Genomic DNA, 5,361 nt, shown 5'->3' on the forward strand with positions numbered 1-5,361 from the left:
CTGCCGGAAGGGCCGGTTACCTCACAGTTCCGTGCGTAGGTAGGCCCCTAGTCCGAGGCACTCTGCACCTGTCTCGGGGGGTGATATGTCCACCTGCCCTGCAGGTGGAGGAGGGTAAGAGCTAGCTCGTGGCTGCTGTCTGTGCTGTGAGCCAACCTGGAGATGCAGTTCCTACTTCAGGGCTGCTGCCATTTTGTATTCTTTTCTCGCAATAACCAGTAGATTCTTAAGCTTTGTAATTGCATGTCCTGTGAGAGTGGTTTGAAACTGGTCTGACTGCCACAATGAGTGAAGCCAAGAAAAGCGAAGAAAACAAGCCAAACAAAACAAAAAACAGAAGAAACAGGGAATGTAAGGGGGAGAAGAAAACGAGAAGGCAAGAAACCCATAACTCATATCTTCAAGAAGATAAGAGAAGGTGGGTTTACTGTGTCCAAAAGAATAGACTTGGAGGCTAGGAAGTTTAGAAGATAAAGCAGGGAAAATCTGAAAAGCAGGAAAAAAAGGCAAAAACATGAAAAAGAATGGAGAAAAGATGTCCAGATGTTTAAATATTTTCTAACAGAAGTTCTAGGATATTAGAGAAAAATGAAGTGGCAGAAAATTAAATAATTCATAAGAGTCCCAAGGAAGGAAAAAGCAGTCACCAAGCACCAGCCCAAGGAGTCAAAAGTCTCAGCTAAGGTATACTTTATCATGCAATATTGTAACACCAGAAATAGAAATAAGAAAAGATTTCAGAGAGAAAAAAACCTACTAAAGTACAGGATTCTGTGATTATAGAATTCCAGCAATACAGAGAAAAATCAGATTATTTCTGGAGGACTTTTTAAAAAAATCCTTTACAAAGAGCGATTTAAAACTTACAAATTTAGAAAATCACAAAAATTTCAGAATATATTTATATTTGTACATTATGGTCATAAGTATATGCCCTCAAACATGTATCAATTTTTTTTTTCATTATAAGGAGCAGGTGTCATTTAGTTGCACGCGTGTGTGTGTGTGTTTGTGTGTGTCGGTGTACAGGAATGCATACGTTTGTGGAATACTTCAGAAATTTTCATGTCATCCTTGTGCAGGGGGCATGCTAAACCTCTCTGTATCATTCCGATTTTAGGATGTGTGCCACTGAAGTGAGTACTACTTTTAATATGAATAGTAATAGCTAAAAAATGGCCATATATATATATATATTTTAATGTTACAAATAATGGCCACATATTCTTCAGTAGTAGAGACAACAAAGTTTCTAAATCACTAACTATCCTGTGCTGGACCTGAAGACACTAGAAAGTAAAATGTTGATATATTGACAATTATTTAAGTGTTAGATGTTCTAGAAAGTATTAAATGTTTTCATTTTTAATGATAGTGGAAATGTACCAATTTGAAACACATGATAGTGACTGAATATTGTTCTTGATAATCATGGGTTTCTGTATAACAGTGAAAATCACTGAAGAACAGTCTTCAAGAGAAGGGGAACTTAAAAAAAGATATTATTGTATCATTTGATTCATTCCTATGTTATGGTCTAGGTATCAGCAAACCAGAAAATTTAGCTTGCACATTTCCAAAAGATATTTTCTAAAGGCATTACTAATATTCTGTTTTTTATTACTTCTCCAAGAAAGTCATCTCTTTCTTCTTCCCCTCTTTTACATTGAATATGTATCTTGATAGCAGGAAATAAAGAAGATAAATATGTTTTCTTGACATCAAAATGAGATTTTCATAAACAATGTGTTTCTATGGCTGTCGTGCTTTTGTGCGTGCCTATGTATGTGTTAACTTCATCAGGTTTTAATCCTTAACTGTACTATCAGAGATTACTGAGCACAGGCTTTCTATTTATAATCTCATAGAAGTGATTTTTGAAAGAGGAATAATCTTTGTTGTGTTATTTACTGCATGCAATACAGCTCAATAAATAAATTGCACGCAGATACAGTTTATTGTATGGAGAATCTGTACAGAGCAAAGATGACTTGCACTTGCCTGTTCAGCACTAATCCCTCATGCTTTTTGTATTTGTGCCAAAGTACTTTTGGTAATATTAATTGAGAGGAGCCATGTGGTGTTTTAAATAGGGTCATGGGAATTTGTCGCATTATACAACTGGGTAACTATACAAAACATCCATCGGTACTGACCACACCATCAAATATTGCATCGTGGCATCAACCCAAGACATTACATTTATCTAATCATTGACTTTACATTTACCTCAATCTATTTCACGACAAGAAATGAAATGCTTGCTGCAAAATTACATTTCCAGCAATTTCTGATAAAGGAAGGAGATGAACTTTGAATGGAGCAATTGTTTTCTAAATGGATTTTTAAGACATGGTGTATTGGGTCTTGAGTTCATTGATTTGTATTGGACCAAGAGACAGGTTGAAAGGGGACAAGGGGACATCTCTCCAGTAGAGAGAGTTGGAAGGAGATTGCTTGTTCCCTGAATCAAAGGTCTCAAGCCAAACTGAAAAACCTGCTCACAGAGCAAATTTCTTTTGATTCTTTAAAATAAAATTTCAAAATCCTATAAGCACGAGGACATCTTATATCTTTTAGGACATTTTAAAGAGAAAAACACATTAGTTCAGTACATGGTTCAAAGGAGTGGAAATGGGATATAGGACCTTTCACCCCGGGTTACCATTTGATGAATGCCACCCAGCTTTAAAGTGATCATAATTCTTTTTATTGTGTTGCACTATAGTAGTTTAAGGAATAGTCATAAGGTTTTCATCAAAGTGGGAACACTTGGATCCCTACATTCCCAATTAAAAGGATTTCTGAACCTCAAAAAAAAAAAAAAAAAAAAGCCAGCTAGTTGTTTGTGAGGATACATTTACTTATAATAAACCACGAGGATAAAAGGATAAGTTTTCCCTAGCTAAGTTAGATAAGTATCTAATTTTTATTATGAAGTAGGCAGACATAAAGTCTTTAATTGCCTTAGCCCCAGCTAAAATAACTACAGATACTTTTTTCATTCACTAAATCAAATCTAGTTTTTTAAACGCCACTGCACTATTTGCTTTAGTGTTACCCTGTGGAAATAAATTAAATTAATACAAAAGCTTAATCTGTTTCTTATTACCATTAACTTTTTTTCCTCATCCTTTCAGAAGATAAAAGGTAAATAATAATATACAAATAATATTTTTCCCTGTTCATGATTTTAGAAGTTCTGTTTCTCCACCACTAAGGCAAATGAGTTTGCTTTTGTTTTTAATAAATGCTTCCCATTAGAATTTAATTTAAAAACACATAACACATCCATACTAATTAATGAGTGACATGGAAATCCCAAGCTATTTCAACGAGATACTGAGAGGTTCTTGTGTAGCCAATGGTCAGTTTTACCCCAACCTTGCTTTCAAACTGTTGCTGAGTTCAGGGGATGGTTATGTCCCAAGAATTTCCCATCAAGGGATTTTGCCTTTAAAAAGCATCTGATGGGACTATTCAGGGATTCAGTAGATGCATTCTATTTAAAGAATCAGGTCAAGCACCATTGTGGCCCAGAGAGTTGAATGTTTAAAAAAAAAAAAAAAAGTGCCTAAAAAACAACAACAATGAAAACATCGCAATGTTCTCCTTGTGAGTAAATGCAGGGTTATTAAATGATTTTGAATTCATGATGCTCTGGTTCAAAAAGTGTTTTTTTTCCTCTACATGGTTCTCCCTCCAAAATATAGATAAAGTAGCTAGCTTTAAATTGGAAAGTGCAGGGGCACCTAGGTGGCTCAGTGGGTTAGGCATCGGACTCTTGGTTTCAACTCAGGTCACGATCTCAGGATCCTGTGATTGAATCCTGCCCTAAGCTCCCTACTCAGTGGGGAGTCTGCTTGAGATTCTCTCTCTCCCTCTCCACCTGCCTCTTCCCACGCCATGCTCTCTCTCTCAAATAAAATCTTTGAAATGGAAAATGAATTGTTATTGGCCATTTCAGATTTATAAATAATCCACTCAAAGGCTTATAAATGGATGGTATAAAATCCAATGATTTCAAAGTGAACCTGAGAAGTGGTATTTTAATCGAAACAGGTGAGATGATAGAGTGAAAATGTGTCCAACTTTCTCACTTCTTTGGGGTTCAATATTCAGAACTGTTCTTTCTCTTTTTCTTTCTTTCTTCCATCCTTCTCTCTTCTTTCTCTCGTTCTTTCATGCTCTATTATACTTTTGACTTTTCCATTATTGCTTCATTTTTTGGAGAAGACTAGATGGCATATATCCTAATGGCTGTTAAAATTGAATTTAAGCATACTTACAAACAGATTGATGTCAATAAATTATATTCCTGAAGTGCTTAAGCACATAACAAATCAGTACTGAACAAATTTTAGTTGATGGTGTTGAAAATCATGTTTAATGGTGGAGTTATAAGTTCAGAGCTGAAATTTTAAAGCTCATACCCTAATTGAAAATGGTGATTTCAATGTGCAGTTCATAATTTTATATTCTTGCATCAAATCTGCATCCCCACAACTATGAAAAAACAAATTTTTAATGGATTATCAGGGATTACATTTCACAATACAGTTATCAAAAATGATAACTAATAATAGATCATATTTATGCATTATGCTTCAATTTCTCCAGTTTTGCCTGAGATTGTACAGAATATGGAAAAAAATATTTTTGTATGTTAGCTACAAATAAATACATGGAAATACTTATTTTTAGCATGTTCCATATATGGAGTCACTTTTGTAGTTGTTTTTGTTTAGAATTTTGTTTTCATTTTATATTAGTTTAGCTCTTAACTGTGGTCACTTTGTCCTTAAGTTATCTATGATATTTTTTTTTAATATTTTATTTATTTATTCGTGAGAGACATAGGCAGAGGGAGAAGCAGGCTCCATGCAGGGAGCCCGATGTGGGACTCGATCCTGGGTCTCCAGGATCACGCCCTGGGCTGAAGGGCAGGTGCTAAACCTCTGAGCCACCCAGGTGTCCCTATCTATGATATTAATTCAAATCTACATTCTACAGTGTTCAGAAATTTAATGATAATATATACCCACCCACCTCTGCTTCAGGATTAGGGTATACACATTTATGGCTTACATCATCATACCTGTCTCTAACTCAAAGCTTCTCCTTCAACAAATTAATAAATTTCATGGATTAAATCCATATCCTACCCATACTTTCCATTCCACACACACTTGGATGTAAAGTTGTCCATTCATGAAACCACACCCAATTTCATGAGGTATTTGTGTGTGCTGAATAATTTACTGAACAATTAAGAAATTGTAACAATCAACATTGCTCAGTCTATTTTAGACTGAGTTACTGAACACTACATCTGAAACTAATAGCCTACTATATGTTGGC

At 35.1% G+C, this 5,361-nt stretch overlaps 1 non-coding gene across 1 annotated transcript; it reads right to left on the reverse strand.

Moving 5' to 3' along the window:
- Positions 1–1,037: 1,037 nt before the first annotated feature.
- On the reverse strand, positions 1,038–1,144 carry LOC119873044. Its single transcript, XR_005363849.1, has one exon. It is a non-coding gene; the product is annotated as a U6 spliceosomal RNA (small nuclear RNA).
- Between the last annotated feature and the right edge of the window lie 4,217 nt (positions 1,145–5,361).

This window comes from Canis lupus, chromosome 8, assembly GCF_011100685.1.
Source record: "Canis lupus familiaris isolate Mischka breed German Shepherd chromosome 8, alternate assembly UU_Cfam_GSD_1.0, whole genome shotgun sequence".
Classification (NCBI taxonomy): domain Eukaryota; kingdom Metazoa; phylum Chordata; class Mammalia; order Carnivora; family Canidae; genus Canis; species Canis lupus.